A 20011-nucleotide genomic window follows, 5' to 3' on the forward strand; every position below is an offset into this window, starting at 1 on the left:
CCTCTTTCCCCCCTCGCTCCCACCTCTTCCCCTCTATCTTCCCCTCCCTCCCTCTTTCCCCCCTCTATCTTCCGCTCCCTCCCTTTCCCCCTTCTCTCCCCCTCTATCTTCCCCTCCCTCCCTCTTTCCCCCCTCGCTCCCCCTCTATCTTCCCCCTCCCTCTTTCCCCCCTCGCTCCCCCCTCTATCTTCCCCTCCCTCTTTCCCCCCTCGCTCTCCCCTCTATCTTCCCCTCGCTCCCTCTTTCCCCCTCTATCTTCCCCTCCCTCCCTCTTTCCCCCTCTATCTTCCCCTCGCTCCCTCTTTCCCCCCTCTATCTTCCCCTTCCTCCCTCTATCTTCCCCTCCCTCCCTCTTTCCCCCTCTATCTTCCCCTCCCTCCCTCTATCTTCCCCTCCCTCCCTCTTTCCCCCTCTATCTTCCCCTCCCTCCCTCTTTCCCCCTCTATCTTCCCCTCCCTCCCTCTTTCCCCCTCTATCTTCCCCTCCCTCCCTCCCCCTTTTCCCCCTCCCTCCCCGTGTTAATTCCACTATCGAAACTGACCCTGACCCTCAGCTCCAGTTTAGTAAGGGGGGGGGGGAATCCCAAAATCTCTTTAAAAACTCCACCTCGACTTTTTGTTTCGCGTTTTGGCAGCCGGTCAAAAGACTTCAGCATCAAATCTCATCAACACCATCCCTCCCTCCCAGAGAGAGAGAGAGAGAGGGGAAAAAACAACCAGGGACTTCTCTCTGGGAAGTCTCCAGACCAAAATGCCATGAAATTTATGAACACCAAGCTGGTACACGCGAATGTATGATCAATGTCTTTTAGTAAATTGCAACACATGCAATAAATTAATAACGTGGGGAAATCAGTGGGAAGGGGAATTAAGGTAACGGGTCTTTAAAGACTGGCGAGAGGCGTTTTAATGTACAAGTAGAGTCGCTGAGACACATCTTTTAGTGTGTGTGTGAGATTTGTTTCTGTGAATGTGTGTGTCTCTCTCTCTCTCTATGCTAATTCTGCCCTCTGCGGGAGAGCGTGTCGCCCCGGGATCCCTGAGAGAGAGAGAGAGTCAGACTTTTCCATCAACACAGCCCTAGCCAGTTCCCTGTTTTTTAAAAAGAGAGAGCGAGAGAACTACACAGTGTGTGTGTGAGAGAGAGAGAGAGAGACACACACACGGACGAGAGGAGTAACAATAACATCAGCATCGCTCCAAAAAAATACCAAAACTGCAACAGGCAAGACCCCTAATCTACAGCCAAATGGACAGAGGCAGAAAAGGGGACACTTAATTGGGGTGTGAATTCTGCTCTGAGATTCCTCGCACTGAGAGGTAAGGTCCTGTTTTTAATCTTTGGAAATCGGTTTGCCATCCAGCAGTGCTGTGGTTGTGGGGGAAGAGAGTGTTCTTTTTTTAAAAAAAAAAATTCTCCACTCCCAACTCTTCTCTCAATTAAAATGCACATTTCAAGGAAGGAGAGAGAGAGAGAGAGCAAGGAGATAAATAAATAATAAATAAATCTCCGCTGAAGATGGCGACTGTTGGTGGGAGGAGGAGGAGGAGGGGGATGGTCAGTGTAGGACTTGGGAGGAGAGAGGATACTGTGTGACTGGAGGAAGATGGACTCGAAAATCAGCTTTCAGTTCAGAGACACATTTGTAGCTTGTCCAAGAGACAATTAAAGGTGCGCAACCTCATATCACAATACCCCCCTTTTCTCTCCTTTCCTTCTCTCCCTTTCCTCCTTCTCTCCCTCTTTCCTTCTCTTTCTCTTTCATTCGTTCTCTCTCTTTCATTCCTGCTCTCTCTCACTCTTTCATTCCTTCTCTCTCTCTCCTTTCATTCCTGCTCTCTCTCACTCTTTCATTCCTGCTCTCTCTCTCTCTTTCATTCCTTCTCTCTCTCTCTCTTTCATTCCTTCTCTCTCTCTCCTTTCATTCCTGCTCTCTCTCACTCTTTCATTCCTGCTCTCTCTCTCACTCTTTCATTCCTGCTCTCTCTCACTTTCTTTCATTCCTTCTCTCTCTCTCTCTTTCATTCCTGTCTCTCTCTCACTTTCTTTCATTCCTGTCTCTCTCTCACTTTCTTTCATTCCTTCTCTCTCTCTTTCATTCCTTCTCTCTCTTTCATTCCTGTCTCTCTCTCACTCTTTCATTCCTTCTCTCTCACTTTCTTTCATTCCTACTCTCTCTTTCATTCCTTCTCTCTCTTTCATTCCTGCTCTCTCTTTCATTCCTGCTCTCTCTCTTCTTTCATTCCTGCTCTCTCTCTTCTTTCATTCCTGCTCTCTCTCTCTTTCATTCCCGCTCTCTCTCTTTCATTCCTGCTCTCTCTCTCTCTTTCATTCCTGCTCTCTCTCTCTCATTCCTGCTCTCTCTCTCTCATTCCTGCTCTCTCTCTCTCTCATTCCTGCTCTCTCTCTCATTCCTGCTCTCTTCTCTCTTTCATTCCTGCTCTCTTCTCTCTTTCATTCCTGCTCTCTCTCTCTTTCATTCCTGCTCTCTCTCTCTCTCTCTTTCATTCCTGCTCTCTCTCTCTCTCTCTTTCATTCCTGCTCTCTCTCACTTTCTTTCATCCCTTCTCTCTCTTTCATTCCTTCTCTCTCTTTCATTCCTGCTCTCTCTCTCTCTTTCATTCCTGCTCTCTCTCTCTCTTTCATTCCTGCTCTCTCTCTCTCTTTCATTCCTGCTCTCTCTCTCTCTTTCATTCCTGCTCTCTCTCTCTCTCTTTCATTCCTGCTCTCTCTCTCTCTTTCATTCCTGCTCTCTCTCTCTTTCATTCCTGCTCTCTCTCTCTCTCTCTTTCATTCCTGCTCTCTCTCTTTATTTCATTCCTTCTCTCTCTTTCATTCCTGCTCTCTCTCTCATTCCTGCTCTCTCTCTCATTCCTGCTCTCTCTCTCTCTTTCATTCCTGCTCTCTCTCACTCTTTCATTCCCGCTCACTCTCTTTCATTCCCGCTCTCTCTCTTTCATTCCTGCTCTCTCTCTCTCTTTCATTCCTGCTCTCTCTCTTTATTTCATTCCTTCTCTCTTTCATTCCTGCTCTCTCTCTCTTTCATTCCTGCTCTCTCCTCTCTCATTCCTGCTCTCTCTCTCTTTCATTCCTGCTCTCTCTCTCTCTCTTTCATTCCTGCTCTCTCTCTCTCTTTCATTCCTGCTCTCTCTCTCTTTCATTCCTGCTCTCTCTCTCATTCCTGCTCTCTCTCTCTCATTCCTGCTCTCTCTCTCTCTCATTCCTGCTCTCTCTCTCATTCCTGCTCTCTCTCTCTTTCATTCCTGCTCTCTCTCTCTCTCTTTCATTCCTGCTCTCTCTCTCTCTCTCTCTCTTTCATTCCTGCTCTCTCTCTCTCTCTCTTTCATTCCTGCTCTCTCTCACTTTCTTTCATCCCTTCTCTCTCTTTCATTCCTTCTCTCTCTTTCATTCCTGCTCTCTCTCTCTCTTTCATTCCTGCTCTCTCTCTCTCTTTCATTCCTGCTCTCTCTCTCTCTCTTTCATTCCTGCTCTCTCTCTCTCTCTTTCATTCCTGCTCTCTCTCTCTCTTTCATTCCTGCTCTCTCTCTCTTTCATTCCTGCTCTCTCTCTCTCTCTCTTTCATTCCTGCTCTCTCTCTTTATTTCATTCCTTCTCTCTCTTTCATTCCTGCTCTCTCTCTCATTCCTGCTCTCTCTCTCTCTTTCATTCCTGCTCTCTCTCACTCTTTCATTCCTGCTCTCTCTCACTCTTTCATTCCTGCTCTCTCTCACTCTTTCATTCCTGCTCTCTCTCACTCTTTCATTCCTGCTCTCTCTCCTCCCTCATTCCTGCTCTCTCTCCTCCCTCATTCCTGCTCTCTCTCCTCCCTCATTCCTGCTCTCTCTCTCTCTCTCTTTCATTCCTGCTCTCTCTCTCTTTCATTCCTGCTCTCTCTCTCTCTTTCATTCCTGCTCTCTCTCTCTCACTCTTTCATTCCTGCTCTCTCTCTCTCACTCTTTCATTCCTGCTCTCTCTCTCTCTCTTTCATTCCTGCTCTCTCTCTCTTTCATTCCTGCTCTCTCTCCTTTCTCATTCCTGCTCTCTCTCTTTCATTCCTGCTCTCTCTCTTTCATTCCTGCTCTCTTCTCTCTTTCATTCCTGCTCTCTCTCTTTCATTCCTGCTCTCTCTCCTCCCTCATTCCTGCTCTCCTTTCTCATTCCTGCTCTCTCCTTTCTCATTCCTGCTCTCTTCTCTCTTTCATCCCTGCTCTCTCTCCTCCCTCATTCCTGCTCTCTCTCTCTTTCATTCCGGCTCTCTCTCCTCCCTCATTCCTGCTCTCTCCTCTCTCATTCCTGCTCTCTTCTCTCTTTCATTCCTGCTCTCTCTTTCATTCCTGCTCTGCTCTCCTCTCTCTCTCATTTCTGCTCTCTATTGCCCCGGGATTCCCAGGAGTCGAGGGATCGACAATTTCCGCTATGAAATTGACCCACATGTTTTGTTTCCTCCTCCTCTTTCCCATTTGATATTTTTTTTTGGTATTAATTTTGAGTTAGCACAGGCCCCTTCCATCCCGCCTGGAGGGGAGGGGAGTAGGAGCAGGATTGGCAGAGTTGGTATGGCTCCTTGCACAGGGAAGGCGACCTCTCTGGGAGAGAAGGGTTTCCTTTATCTCTGTCCCTGGGCAATGCATCTTTTATTTAAATTCCCATTTCTTTCTCTCTCCTTTGCATTTTAATCTCGAAGGAGGAAAATTTTTAAAGCTTGCATTTTGCCTTACTTTTGCAAAATCAATTTTTTAAAATTTATGTTCTGCCCCTCGAAGGATTTTTTTTTGGGAAGTGTTCAGAAATGGGCAAAGGATCTTTTTTTTTAATTTCCCACCCTCGACGCTTGGTGCAGTCCCTGGAACACCCCTGCGAATTAATAGTAGCGCCCCCTCTCAGCAATAATAGAGTTCAGACTCTGGTTAAAGGGGCAGTGCCTTAAAGGGGAAAGCGTTACATTTTTTTTTGACCGCAATTTATTTCCTCTGCAGATTGAAGCCTCAAAAGGCCCCCTCCCCACATTGGTGAGCAGGGTACAAGAATAAAATAACTCCCATTTACACACCACCTCAGGACGTCCCAAAGCACTTTACAGGCAATGAAGTCCTTTTATTTTAAGTGTAGTCTCTGTTGTAACGTAGGGAAACGCAACAGCCGATCCGCGCACAGCAAGATCCCACAAACAGCGGCGTGATAAATGACCCAGATCATCTGTCTGAGTCACGTTGGCTGAGAGAGGAATATCGGCCGCCGCTCTGCTACGAGCTGGTTCCTGTGGGATCTTTTACGTCCACTTGAGAGGGGCGGACGGCGGGGCCCCTCGGATTAACGACGGCACCTCCCGACAGCGCGGCGCTCCCTCGGTACAGGCGCCGGGAGCGTCGACCCTGGATTATGGGGCTCAAGTCCCTGGTCTCCGGATTGTAAAGATACAGAAGCACCGGAGAAGGTGCCAAAAAAAAAGGGACGACACCAGAAGTGAAAGGACTTATCAGGGAAGGCTGAATCAGGGAAATTTAGCGCACAGAAGGAGGCCGTTCGGCCCGTCGGGACTGTGCCGGCCGATAGAGAGTCATCCAGCCTAATCCCACTTTCCAGCTCTTGGTCCGTAGCCTTGTACGTTACAGCACTTAAGGTGCACATCCAAGTACTTTTAAAATGCAATGAGGGTTTCAGCCTCCACTGGGGCTCTTTTCAGAGACGAGAGTGCTACCCACTGAGCCACGGCTAGAAGGAACTGTGTGTGGGAGGAACAGGCCAGCACAGGTGGCAGTGGAGAAAGAAACGAGTAGACCGTTCAGCCCCTTGAGCCTGTTCCGCCATTCAATTAGATTCTGGCTGACCTGTTCCTTAACTCCACATACCAGTCTTCGATGAATATCACTTGATCCCCCCCCTTACCCAACAAAAATCTATCGATCTCAGTCTTGAAAATGTAAAGGGTTTTTGATGGGACAGTGCAGAGGGAGCTTCACTCTGTATCTAACCCGTGCTGTACCTGCCCTGGGAGTGTTTGATGGGACAGTGTAGAGGGAGCTTTACTCTGTATCTAACCCTGTACCTGCCCTGGGAGTGTTTGATGGGACAGTGTAGAGGGAGCTTTACTCTGTATCTAACCCTGTACCTGCCCTGGGAGTGTTTGATGGGACAGTGTGGAGGGAGCTTTACTCTGTATCTAACCCGTGCTGTACCTGCCCTGGGAATGTTTGATGGGACAGTGTCGAGGGAGCTTTACTCTGTATCTAACCCGTGCTGTACCTGCCCTGGGAGTGTTTGATGGGACAGTGTAGAGGGAGCTTTACTCTGTATCTAACCCGTGCTGTACCTGCCCCGGGAGTGTTTGATGGGACAGTGTAGAGGGAGCTTTACTCTGTATCTAACCCGTGCTGTACCTGCCCCGGGAGTGTTTGATGGGACAGTGTAGAGGGAGCTTTACTCTGTATTTAATCCGTGCCGTACCTGCCCTGGGAGTGTTTGACGGGACAGTGTGGAGGGAGCTTTACTCTGTATTTAATCCATGCCGTACCTGCCCTGGGAGTGTTTGATGGGACAGTGTAGAGGGAGCTTTACTCTGCATTTAACCCGTGCTGTACCTGCCCTGGGAGTGTTTGATGGGACAGTGCAGAGGGAGCTTTACTCTGTATCTAACCCGTGCTGTACCTGTCCTGGGAGTGTTTGACGGGACAGTGTAGAGGGAGCTTTACTCTGTATCTAACCCTGTACCTGCCCTGGGATTGTTTGACGGGACAGTGTAGAGGGAGCTTTACTCTGTATCTAACCCGTGCTGTACATGTCCTGGGAGAGTTTGATGAGGACTGTGTACAACATAAGAACATAAGAAATAGGAGCAGGAGTAGGCCATTCGGCCCCTCGAGCCTGCTCCACCATTCAATAAGATCATGGCTGATCTTCTACCTCAATGCCATTTTCCTGCACCATCCCCATATCCCTTGATGCCTTTAATATCTAGAAACCTATCGATCTCTGTTTTGAATGTCCTCAATGACTGAGCCTCCACAGCCCTCTGGGGTAGAGAATTCCAAAGATTCGCCACCCTCTGAGTGAAGAAATTCCTCCTCATCTCAGTCCTAAATGGCCGACCCCTTATCCTGAGACTATGCCCCCTAGTTCTAGACTCTCCAGCCCGGGGAAACACGCTCCCTGCATCTACCCTGTCTAGCCTTGTAAGAATTTTGTATGTTTCAGTGAGATCACCTCTCATTCTTCTAAACTCTAGTGAACACAGGCCTAGTCGACCCAATCTCTCCTCATAGGACAATCCCGCCATCCCAGGAATCAGTCTGGTGAACCTTCGCTGAACTCCCTCTATGGCAAGTATATCCTTTCTTAGGTAAGGAGACCAAAATTGTACACAATACTCCAGGTGTGGTCTCACCAAGGCCCTATATAATTGCAGTGAGACATCTTTACTCCTGTACTCAAATCCTCTTGTAATAAAGGCCAACATACCATTTGCCTTCCTAATTGCTTGCTGCACCTGCATGTTAGCTTTCAGTGACTCACGTGCAAGGACACCCAGGTCCCTTTGAACATCAACATTTCCCAATCTCTCACCATTTAAAAAATACTCTGCGTTTCTGTTTTTCCTCCCAAAGTGGATAACTTCACATTATTCCACATTATATTCCATCTGCCATGTTCTTGCCCACTCACTTAGCCTGTCTATATCCCCTTGAAGCCTCTTTGCATCCTCCTCACAACTCACATTCCCACCTAGTTTTGTGTCATCAGCAAACTTGGAAATATTGCATTTGGTCCCCTCATCCAAATCATTGATATAGATTGTGAATAGCTGGGGCCCAAGCACTGATCCCTGCGGTACCCCACTAGTCACAGTCTGCCAACCTGAAAAAGACCCGTTTATTCCTACTCTCTGTTTTCTGTCTGTTAACCAATTCTCAATCCATGCCAGTATATTACCCCCAATTCCATGTGCTCTAACTTAGTTCACCAACCTCCTGTGTGGGACCTTATCGAAAGCCTTCTGAAAATCCAAATACACCACATCCACTGGTTCTCCCTTATTGATTCTACTAGTTACATCCTCAAAGAACACCAATAAGTTTGTCAAACATGATTTCCCTTTCATAAATCCATGTCAACTCTGCCAAATCCTACTATTATTTTCTAAGTGTCCTGTTATCACATCCTTTATAATAGATTCTAGCATTTTCCCTACTACTGATGTCAGGCTAACAGGTCTGTAATTCCCTGTTTTCTCTCTCCCTCCTTTCTTAAATAGTGGGGTTACATTTGCCACCCTCCAATCTGCAGGAACCGTTCCAGAATCTATAGAATTTTGGAAGATGACAACCAATGCATCTCTGTCGCCACCTCTTTCAAAACCCTGGTGTGTTGATCATCAGGTCCTTGGGATTTATCGACTTTCAGTCCCATTAATTCCTCTAGTACTATTTTTTTTTAACTAATACTAATTTCCTTCAGTTCCTCCTTCTCGCCAAACTCTTGGTTCTCTGGTATTTCTGGGAGGTTTTTTGTGCCTTCTTCCGTGAAGGCAGACACAAAGTATTTGTTTAATTTCTCGGCCATTTCCTTATTCCCCATTATAAATTCTCCCGTCTCTGTCTGTAAGGGACCCATGTTTGCCTTCGCCAATCTTTTCCCTTTTACAGACCTATAGAAGCTTTTACAGTCCGTTTTTATGTTCCTTGCTAGTTTGCTCTCACATTCTATTTTCCCCTTTCTTTCTCAATTTCTTGGTCCTCCTTTGCTGAATTCTAAAATGCTCCCAATCCTCAGGCTTTTTCTGGCAACTTTATATGATTGATTTAATACTATCTTTAATTTCTCTTGTTAGCCACGGTCAGACCACTTTTCCTGTTGGGTTTTTGTGCCTTAAAGGAAAATATATTTGTTTCAAATTATGTATTAATTCTTTAAACGCTAGCCATTGCCTGTGTACTGTCATACCTTTTAATGCAGTTCCCCAATCAACCACAGCCAACTTGCACCTCATGCCTTCATGATTTCCTCTTGTTTAGATTTAAGACACGAGTTTCGGATTGAACTACATCACTTTCAAACTTAATGAAGAATTCTATCATATTATGGTCACTCTTCCCTAAGGGCTCCTTTACAACAAGATTATTAATTAACCCTTTCTCATTGCACAATACTAAATCTAAAATAGCCTGTTCTCCAGTTGGTTCCTCAACATACTGATTTAGAAAACCATCTCGTATACATTCCAGGAATTCGTCCTCCACAGTATTAATGCTAATTTGCTTTGCCCAATCTATATGTAGATTAAAGTCCTCCATGATTACTGTATTGCCCTTGTTACATGCACTTCTAATTTCCTGCTTTATACCGTGCCCTACATTACCACGACTGTTTGGTGGCCTATAAACAACTCCCACCAACGTTTTCTGCCCCTTGCTGTTTCTTAGTTCCACCCAAACTGATTCTACATCTTGATCTTCTGAGCCGAGATCCTTTCTCACTATTGCACTGATCTCATCCTTTATTAACAGTGCTCCCCCACCTCCTTTTCCATTTTGCCTGTCCTTCCCAAATGTCGAATATCCCTGAACATTCAGTTCCCAGCCTTGGTCACCCTGCAGCCACGTCTCCGTAATGGCAACTGGAACAGACCCATTTGCTTCTAATTGTGCCGTCAATTCATCGACCGTGTTGCGAATGCTGTGTGCATTCCGATAATGTGCCTTTAATTTTGCCTTTTTTCCTATTTTGACCTTATTTGCTGCTGGCCTTTGTTTCCACTGCCTTCCACTTTCACTCACTACTTTTCTGCCTTCCACTTACTCTCCCTTCTGAATCTGCTCTCAGGTTCTCACGCCCCCCGCCAAGTTAGTTTAAACCCTTCCCCCACAGCACTAGCAAACCTCCCCGCGGGGATATTGGTCCCGGCCCTGTTGAGGTTCAACCCGTCCGGTTTGTACAGGTCCCACCTCCCCCAGAACCGGTCCCAATGCCCCAGGAATCTAAAGCCCTCCCTCCTAGCACCGTCTCTCCAGCCACGCATTCATCTGCTCTACCCTCCTATTTCTATACTCGCTAGTGCGTGGCACTGGGAGTAATCCGAAGATTACTACCCTTGAGGTCCTGCTTGTTAATCTCTTTCCTAACTCATTAAACTCTGTCTGCAGGACCTCATCCCTCTTTCTACCTATGTATACCCTAGAGGGAGCTTCACTCTGTATCTAACCAGTGCTGCAGCTGCCCTGGGAGTGTTTCAGGGGGCAGTGTAGAGGGAGTTTTACTCTGTATCTAACCCGTGCTGTACCTGCCCTGGGAGTGTTTGATGGGACGGTGCAGAGGGAGCTTTACTCTGTATCTAACCCTGTACCTGCCCTGGGAGTGTTTCATGGGGCAGTGTAGAGGGAGTTTTACTCTGTATCTAACCCGTGCTGTACCTGCCCTGGGAGTGTTTGATGGGACAGTGTAGAGGGAGCTTTACTCTGTATCTAACCCTGTACCTGCCCCGGGAGTGTTTGATGGGACAGTGTAGAGGGAGCTTTACTCTGTATCTAACCCGTGCTGTACCTGCCCTGGGAGTGTTTGATGGGACGGTGCAGAGGGAGCTTTACTCTGTATCTAACCTGTACTGTACCTGCCCTGGGAGTGTTTGATGAGGACAGTATAGAGGGAGTTTTACTCTGTATCGAACCTGTGCTGTACCTGCCCTGGGAGTGTTTCATGGGACAGTGTCGAGGGAGCTTTACTCTGTATCTAACCCTGTACCTGCCCTGGGAGTGTTTGATGGGACAGTGTAGAGGGAGCTTTACTCTGTATCTAACCCATGCTGTACCTTCCCTGGGAATGTTTGATGGGACAGTGTAGAGGGAGCTTTACTCTGTATCTAACCCTGTACCTGCCCTGGGAGTGTTTCATGGTGCAGTGTAGAGGGAGTTTTACTCTGTATCTAACCCGTGCTGTACCTGCCCTGGGAGTGTTTGATGGGACGGTGTAGAGGGAGCTTTACTCTGTATCTAACCCGTGCTGTACCTGCCCTGGGAGTGTTTGATGAGGACAGTATGGAGGGAGCTTTACTCTGTATCTAACCTGTACTGTACCTGCCCTGGGAGAGTTTGATGGGACAGTGTAGAGGGAGCTTTACTCTGTATCTAACCCATGCTGTACCTTCCCTGGGAGTGTTTGATGGGACAGTGTAGAGGGAGCTTTACCCTGTATCTAACCCGTGCTGTACCTTCCCTTGAGTGTCTGATGGGACAGTTTAGAGGGAGCTTTACTCTGTATCTAACCCGTGCTGTACCTGCCCTGGGAATGTTTGATGGGACAGTGTAGAGGGAGCTTTACTCTGAACCTAACCCTGTACCTGCCCTGGGAGTGTTTCATGGGCCAGTGTAGAGGGAGTTTTACTCTGTATCTAACCCGTGCTGTACCTGCCCTGGGAGTGTTTGATGGGACGGTGTGGAGGGAGCTTTACTCTGTATCTAACCCTGTACCTGCCCCGGGAGTGTTTGATGGGACAGTGTAGAGGGAGCTTTACTCTGTATCTAACCTGTACTGTACCTGCCCTGGGAGTGTTTGATGGGACGGTGTAGAGGGAGCTTTACTCTGTATCTAACCTGTACTGTACCTGCCCTGGGAGTGTTTGATGAGGACAGTATGGAGGGAGTTTTACTCTGTATCTAACCTGTGCTGTACCTGCCCTGGGAGTGTTTGATGAGGACAGTATAGAGGGAGCTTTAACCTGTATCTAACCTTGTGCTGTACCTGCCCTGGGAGTGTTTGATGGGACGGTGTAGAGGGAGCGTTACTCTGTATCTAACCTGTGCTGTACCTGCCCTGGGAGTGTTTGATGGGACAGTGTAGAGGGAGCTTTACTCTGTATCTAACCCAGTGCTGTACCTGCCCTGGGAGTGTTTGATGGGACAGTATAGAGGGAGCTTTACCCTGTATCTAACCCTGTGCTGTACCTGCCCTGGGAGTGTTTGATGGGACAGTATAGAGGGAGCTTTACTCTATATCTAACTCTGTACCTGCGCTGGGAGTGTTTGATGGGACAGGGTAGAGGGAGCTTTACTCTGTATCTAACCCGTGCTATACCTGCCCTGGGAGTGTTTGATGGGACAGTGTAGAGGGAGCTTTACTCTGTATCTAACCCGTGCTGTACCTGCCCTGGGAGTGTTTCATGGGACAGTGTGGAGGGAACTTTACTCTGTATTTAATCCGTGCCGTACCTGCCCTGGGAGTGTTTGATGGGACAGTGTAGAGGGAGCTTTACTCTGTATCTAACCCTGTACCTGCCCTGGGAGTGTTTGACGGGACAGTGTAGAGGGAGCTTTACTCTGTATCTAACCCTGTACCTGCCCTGGGAGTGTTTGACGGGACAGTGTAGAGGGAGCTTTACTCTGTATCTAACCCGTGCTGTATCTGCCCTGGGAGTGTTTCATGGGGCAGTGTAGAGGGAGTTTTACTCTGTATCTAACCCGTGCTGTACCTGCCCTGGGAGTGTTTGATGGGACAGTGCAGAGGGAGTTTTACTCTGTATCTAACCTGTGCTGTACCTGCCCTGGGAGTGTTTGATGAGGACAGTATAGAGGGAGCTTTAACCTGTATCTAACCTTGTGCTGTACCTGCCCTGGGAGTGTTTGATGGGACAGTGTAGAGGGAGCTTTACTCTGTATCTAACCTGTGCTGTACCTGCACTGGGAGTGTTTGATGGGACAGTGTCGAGGGAGCTTTACTCTGTATCTAACGCTGTACCTGCCCTGGGAGTGTTTGATGGGACAGGGTAGAGGGAGCTTTACTCTGTATCTAACCCTGTACCTGCCCTGGGAGTGTTTGATGGGACAGTGCAGAGGGAGCTTTACTCTGTATCTAACCCATGCTGGACCTTCCGTGGGAGTGTTTGATGGGACAGTGTAGAGGGAGCTTTACCCTGTATCTAACCCGTGCTGTACCTACCCTTGAGTGTTTGATGGGACAGTTTAGTGGGAGCTTTACTCTGTATCTAACCCGTGCAGTACCTGCCCTGGGAATGTTTGATGGGACAGTGTAGAGGGAGCTTTACTCTGTATCTAACCCTGTACCTGCCCTGGGAGTGTTTGATGGGACAGTGTAGAGGGAGCTTTACTCTGTATCTAACCCTGTACCTGCCCTGGGAGTGTTTGATGGGACGGTGTAGAGGGAGCTTTACTCTGTATCTAACCCATGCTGTACCTGCCCTGGGAGTGTTTGATGAGACATAAGAAATAGGAGCAGGAGTATGCCATTCGGCCCCTCGAGCCTGCTACGTCATTCAATAAGATCATGGCTGATCTTCGACCTCAACTCCCTTGATTCCCCTCGAGTCCAAAAATCTATCGATCTCAGTCTTGAATATACTCAACGACTGAGCATCCACAGCCCTCTGGGGTAGAGAATTTCAAAGACTCACAACCCTCTGAGTGAAGAAATTCCTCCTCATCTCAGTCCTAAATGGCTGACCCCTTATCCTGAGACTATGCCCCCTAGTTGTAGACTCTCCAGCCAGGGGAAACAGCCTCTCAGCATCTACCCTGTCAAGCCCCCTCAGAATCTTATATGTTTCAATGAGATCACCTCTCATTCTTCTAAACTCCAGAGAGTATCGGCCCATTCTACTCAATCTCTCCTCAAAGGACAACCCTCTCATCCCAGGAATTAATCTAGTGAACCTTCATTGCACCGCCTCTAAGGCAAGTATATCCTTCCTTAGATAAGGAGACCAAAACTGTACACAGTACTCAAGGTGAGGTCTCACCAAAGCCTTGTATATTTGCAGAAAGACTTCCTTACTCTTGTACTCCAAGCCCCTTGCGATAAAGGCCAACATACCATTTGCCTTCCTAATTACTTGCTGTATCTGCATGTTAACTTTCTGTCTTTTTTGTACGAGGACACCCAAATCCCTCTGAACACCAACATTTAATAGTTTCACACCATTTAAAAAAATATTCTGTTTTTCTATTCTTCCTACCAAAGTGAATAATCTCACATTTCCCCACATTATACTCCATCTGCCACCTTCTTGCCCCCTCACTTAACCTGTCTATATCCCTTTACAGACTCTTTGTGTCCTCCTCACAGCTTACTTTCCCACCCAGCTTTGTATGATCAGCAAACTTGGATACATTACACTCGGTCCCTTCATCTAAGTCATTAATATAGATTGTAAATAGCTGAGGCCCAAGCACTGATCCTTGTGGTACCCCACTAGTTACAGCCTGCCAACCTGAGAATGACCCGTTTATCCCCACTCTCTGTTTTCTGTCTGTTAACCAATCCTCTATCCATGCTAATATATTACCTCAAACCCCAGGAGCCCTTATCTTGTGTAACAACCTTTTATGTGGCACCTTATCGAATACCTTTTGAAAATCCAAATATACGACATCCACTGGTTCCCCTTTATCTACCCTGCTAGTTACATCCTCAAAAACTCTAATAAATTTGTCAAACATGATTTCCCTTTCATAAAACCGTGTTGACTCTGCCGAATCATATTATGATTTTCTAAGTGCCCTGTTACCACTTCCTTAATAATGGAGTCCAGCATTTTCTTGACGACTGATGTCAGGCTAACTGGCCTGTAGTTCCCTGTTTTCTCTCTTCCTTCCTTTCTTGAATAGCGGGGTTACAATTTCCTCCTTCCAATCGCTGGGACTGTTCTAGAAATCTAGGGAATTTTGGAAGATCACAACCATTGCATCCACTATCTCTGCAGCCACCTCTTTTAGAACCCTCGGATGTCGCCCATCAGGTCCAGGGCATTTATTGGCTTTTAGTCCCATTAGTTTCCCCAGTACTTTTTCTCTACTGATATTAATTACTTTAAGTTCCTCACTCTCATTATCCCCTTGGTTCCCCACTATTTCTGGTATTTTTTTTGTGTCTTCTACTGTGAAGACAGATACAAAATATTTGTTTAACGTCTCTGCCATTTCCTTATTCCCCATTATAATTTCTCCCGTCTCAGCCTCTAAGGGACCAATGTTTACTTTTGCTACTCTCTTCCTTTTTACATACTCGTAGAAGCTCTTACAATCTGTTTTTATGTTACATTCTTTCGTATTCTATTTTCTCCCTTTTTATCAATTTTTTGGTCATCTGCTGGTTTCTAAAACTCTCCCAATCCTCAAGCTTATGCCACTCTCAAACTCAATTTGAAATTCTATATTATGATCACTCTTCCCTAGAGGATCCCTTACTGTGAGATTACTAATTAACGCTGCCTCATTTCACAAGACAAGATCTAAAATAGCCCATTCCCTGGTTGGTTCCATGACGTATTGTTCTAGGAAACTGTCTTGAATGCATTCCATGAACTCGTCCTCCAGACTGCCTTTGCCAATTTGATTTGTCCAGACTATACGAAGATTAAAATCCCCCACATTACCTTTGTTACAAGCCCCTAATATTTCATGATTAATACTCTGTCCAACGGTATAGCTACTGTTAGAGGGGCCTATAAACTCCCCCCACCAGTGTGTTCTGCCCCTTGTTATTTCTTATCTCCACCCGTACTGATTCCACTTCCTGATCTTATGAGCCGAGACCCTTTCTCACCACTGTCCTTATGTCATCCTTTATTATCAGGGCTACACCCCCTCCTTTTCCATTCTGCCCGTCTTTGCGAAACGTCACGAGTACCCTGGAATATTTAGTTCCCGACCTCGGTCACCTTGCAATCATGCCTCTGTAATGGCGACCAGATCAAACCCATTTATCTCTATTTGTGCCACTAATTCATCTATCTTGTTACAAATGCTCCGTGCATTCGGATGAAGAGCCTTTAATTTCAATTTTTTACCATTTTTCCCTGCTTTGACCTTATTTGGAGGTACACTATTACCGTTAAACTCTCTGTCCCTTCCTGCCACACTCTGCTTGTCTTTACCCAAATCGCAACACTGCTCTGTTGCCTTGACTTTTCTCATCAGATTTTGAAATTACCTCTCACCTGACCTCTCCCCCCCCCCCCCACAACCTTTTTAGTTTAAAGCCCTATCTACTGCCCTCATTATTCGATTCGCCAGGACACTGGTCCCAGCCCGGTTTAAGTGGAGCCCGTCCTAACGGAACAGCTCCCTCTTTCCCCAGTACTGGTGCCAGTGCCCCATGAATCGAACCCCTGTCTCCCACACCACCCTTTCAGCCACCCATTTAACCATCTAATCTGTTTGTCAGATGTAGAGGGAGCTTTACTCTGTATCTAACCCTGTACCTGCCCTGGGAGTGTTTGACGGGACAGTGTAGAGGGAGCTTTACTCTGCATCTAACCCTGTACCTGCCCTGGGAGTGTTTGACGGGACAGTGTAGAGGGAGCTTTACTCTGTATCTAACCCTGGACCTGCCCTGGGAGTGTTTGACGGGACAGTGTAGAGGGAGCTTTACTCTGCATCTAACCCGTGCTGTACCTGCCCTGGGAGTGTTTGATGGGACAGTGTAGAGGGAGCTTTACTCTGTATCTAACCCATGCTGTCCCTGCCCTGGGAGTGTTTGATGGGACAGTGTAGAGGGAGCTTTACTCTGTATCTAACCCATGCTGTCCCTGCCCTGGGAGTGTTTGATGGGACAGTGTAGAGGGAGCTTTACTCTGTATCTAACCCTGTACCTGCCCTGGGAGTGTTTGATGGGACGGTGTAGAGGGAGCTTTACTCTGTATCTAACCCGTGCTGTCCCTGGGAGTGTTTGATGGGACAGTGTAGAGGGAGCTTTACTCTGTATCTAACCCGTGCTGAACCTGCCCTGGGAGTGTTTGATGGGACAGTGTTGAGAGAGCTTTACTCTGTATCTAACCCTGTACCTGCCCTGGGAGTGTTTGGTGGGACAGTGTGGAGGGAGCTTTACTCTGTATGTAACCTGTGCTGTCCCTGCCCTGGGAGTGTAGAGGTTGCTTTACTCTGTAACTAACCCGTGTAAGTGAGATTTCACTGGGATGCGTGTCGAATTTTGAGACTGGCTGTATTTGAGCTGTGTCTATTTCCTATAGTAGAAGGAGAGATTGTGCACTTCAAGGTGGAAAGGGGATTTTGAGCTGGTTTCTCGAGTGTCTGGCAACGCCTCGGATTTGAAATTCTCATCCTTGTTTTCAAATCCCTCCATGGCCTCACCCCTCCCTATCTCTGTAACCTCCTCCAGCCCCTACACTGTGCCTGGGTTAGACACCGTGTCAGCCGTGGCTCAGTTGGTAGCACTCTCGCCTTGGAGTCAGAAGGCTGCGGGGGTCGAGTCCTACTCCAGAGACTTGGGCACATAATGCAGGCCGACACTCCCGAGGGAGTGCTGCCCTGTCAGAGGTGCCGTCTTTCGGATGAGACGTTAAACCGAGGCCCCGACTGCCCTCTCAGGTGGACGTGAAAGATCCCATGGCATTATCCTGGCCAATATTTATTGCTCAACCAGCATCACTAAAAACAGATGATCTGGTCACTATCACATTGCTGTTCGTGGGATCTTGCTGTGTGCAAATTATGTGCTGCCGCGATTCCTACATTACAACAGTGACTACACTTCAAAAGAACTTCACTGGTTGTAAAGCGCTTTGGGACATCCTGAGGTCGTGAAAGGCACTATATAAATGCAAGTCTTTCTTTCTTTTTAACCCTCCCAGATCTCTGTGCTCCTCCAATTCTGGCCTCTTGTGCATCCCCAATTTCCATCACTCCACCATTGCGGCTATGCCCTTGGCTCTCCAGGCCCTAAGCTCTGGAATTCCCCCCATTCCGATCCGCGCTCTCCACCCACCCCCCCGCTCCGATCCGCGCTCTCCACCCACCCCCCCGCTCCGATCCGCGCTCTCCACCCACCCCCCCGCTCCGATCCGCGCTCTCCACCCACCCCCCCGCTCCGATCCGCGCTCTCCACCCACCCCCCCGCTCCGATCCGCGCTCTCCACCCACCCCCCCGCTCCGATCCGCGCTCTCTCCCCCCTCCGTCTCGTTCTCTCTCGCTCTCTCCCCCCCTCCGTCTCGCTCTCTCTCGCTCTCTCCCCCCTCCGTCTCGCTCTCTCCCCCCTCCGTCTCGCTCTCTCCCCCCTCCGTCTCGCTCTCTCCCCCCTCCGTCTCGCTCTCTCCCCCTCCGTCTCGCTCTCCCCCTCCGTCTCGCTCTCTCCCCCCTCCGTCTCGCTCTCTCCCCCCTCCGTCTCGCTCTCTCCCCCCTCCGTCTCGCTCTCTCCCCCCTCCGTCTCGCTCTCTCTCCCCTCCGTCTCGCTCTCTCTCGCTCTCTCCCCCCTCCGTCTCGCTCTCTCCCCCCTCCGTCTCGCTCTCTCCCCCCTCCGTCTCGCTCTCTCCCCCCTCCGTCTCGCTCTCTCCCCCCCTCCGTCTCGCTCTCTCCCCCCTCCGTCTCGCTCTCTCCCCCCCTCCGTCTCGCTCTCCTCCCCCCTCCGTCTCGCTCTCTCCCCCTCTCCGTCTCGCTCTCTCCCCCTCTCCGTCTCGCTCTCTCCCCCTCTCCGTCTCGCTCTCTCCCCCTCTCCGTCTCGCTCTCTCCCCCCTCCGTCTCGCTCTCTCCCCCCTCCGTCTCGCTCTCTCCCCCCTCCGTCTCGCTCTCTCCCCCCTCCGTCTCGCTCTCTCCCCCCTCCGTCTCGCTCTCTCTCCCCCTCCGTCTCGCTCTCTCTCGCTCTCTCCCCCCTCCGTCTCGCTCTCTCCCCCCTCCGTCTCGCTCTCTCCCCCCTCCGTCTCGCTCTCTCCCCCCTCCGTCTCGCTCTCTCCCCCCTCCGTCTCGCTCTCTCCCCCCTCCGTCTCGCTCTCTCCCCCTCTCCGTCTCGCTCTCTCCCCCTCTCCGTCTCGCTCTCTCCCCCTCTCCGTCTCGCTCTCTCCCCCTCTCCGTCTCGCTCTCTCCCCCTCTCCGTCTCGCTCTCTCCCCCTCTCCGTCTCGCTCTCTCCCCCTCTCCGTCTCGCTCTCTCCCCCTCTCCGTCTCGCTCTCTCCCCCTCTCCGTCTCGCTCTCTCCCCCTCTCCGTCTCGCTCTCTCCCCCTCTCCGTCTCGCTCTCTCCCCCTCTCCGTCTCGCTCTCTCCCCCTCTCCGTCTCGCTCTCTCCCCCTCTCCGTCTCGCTCTCTCCCCCTCTCCGTCTCGCTCTCTCCCCCTCTCCGTCTCGCTCTCTCCCCCTCTCCGTCTCGCTCTCTCCCCCTCTCCGTCTCGCTCTCTCCCCCTCTCCGTCTCGCTCTCTCCCCCTCTCCGTCTCGCTCTCTCCCCCTCTCCGTCTCGCTCTCTCCCCCTCTCCGTCTCGCTCTCTCCCCCTCTCCGTCTCGCTCTCTCCCCCTCTCCGTCTCGCTCTCTCCCCCTCTCCGTCTCGCTCTCTCCCCCTCTCCGTCTCGCTCTCTCCCCCTCTCCGTCTCGCTCTCTCCCCCCTCTCCGTCTCGCTCTCTCCCCCTCTCCGTCTCGCTCTCTCCCCCTCTCCGTCTCGCTCTCTCCCCCTCTCCGTCTCGCTCTCTCCCCCTCTCCGTCTCGCTCTCTCCCCCTCTCCGTCTCGCTCTCTCCCCCTCTCCGTCTCGCTCTCTCCCCCTCTCCGTCTCGCTCTCTCCCCCTCTCCGTCTCGCTCTCTCCCCCTCTCCGTCTCGCTCTCTCTCTCTCACCCCCTCTCCGTCTCGCTCTCTCTCTCTCCCCCTCTCCCTCTCCGTCTCACGCTCTCTCTCCCTCCCCCTCCGATGCTGTGGGCTGAAGTCCTGCTCCAGAGACTTAATGGCTAAATCTAGGCCAACACTCCTGGCGCCAGTACTAAAGGAGTGCTGCACTGTCTGAATCCAGAGTAAAAAAAAATCAATAGTTTGAATAATTCACGGGGAATGAATGTCATTGCATGCTCGGGCTCTTTCTCTGAGTGTCCCCCTCCCCATTGGGGGAGGGGGGTGTGAGATTTGTGTGAGTGTGCACATTGGAGAAGGACACGATGGGGCTCAGTCGTGATGCCTCCCACAGTCGAACACCTAGCCAATTGTCTTGGGTCTCTGATGAAGAATACGGCCGCTTGGGGTGGGTTAGCAGAGGGTGCCCGTAGAACCTGACCCTACCCCAGCGAAGAATCAGCGCCTTCCGA

At 49.6% G+C, this 20011-nt stretch overlaps 1 protein-coding gene across 1 annotated transcript in view; it reads left to right on the forward strand.

Annotated features, from left to right (window-relative positions):
- The first annotated feature begins 701 nt into the window (after positions 1 to 701).
- The window catches only part of LOC137315677 (zinc fingers and homeoboxes protein 1-like), a 32752-nt gene continuing 13442 nt past the window's right edge, over positions 702 to 20011 (forward strand). The window contains exon 1 of the mRNA XM_067980186.1: positions 702 to 1319. The gene's annotated coding sequence lies outside the window, so the exon portion shown is untranslated. The remainder of the gene's footprint in view (positions 1320 to 20011) is intronic.

The sequence above is a fragment of the Heptranchias perlo genome, unplaced genomic scaffold, assembly GCF_035084215.1.
Source record: "Heptranchias perlo isolate sHepPer1 unplaced genomic scaffold, sHepPer1.hap1 HAP1_SCAFFOLD_556, whole genome shotgun sequence".
Lineage (NCBI taxonomy): Eukaryota > Metazoa > Chordata > Chondrichthyes > Hexanchiformes > Hexanchidae > Heptranchias > Heptranchias perlo.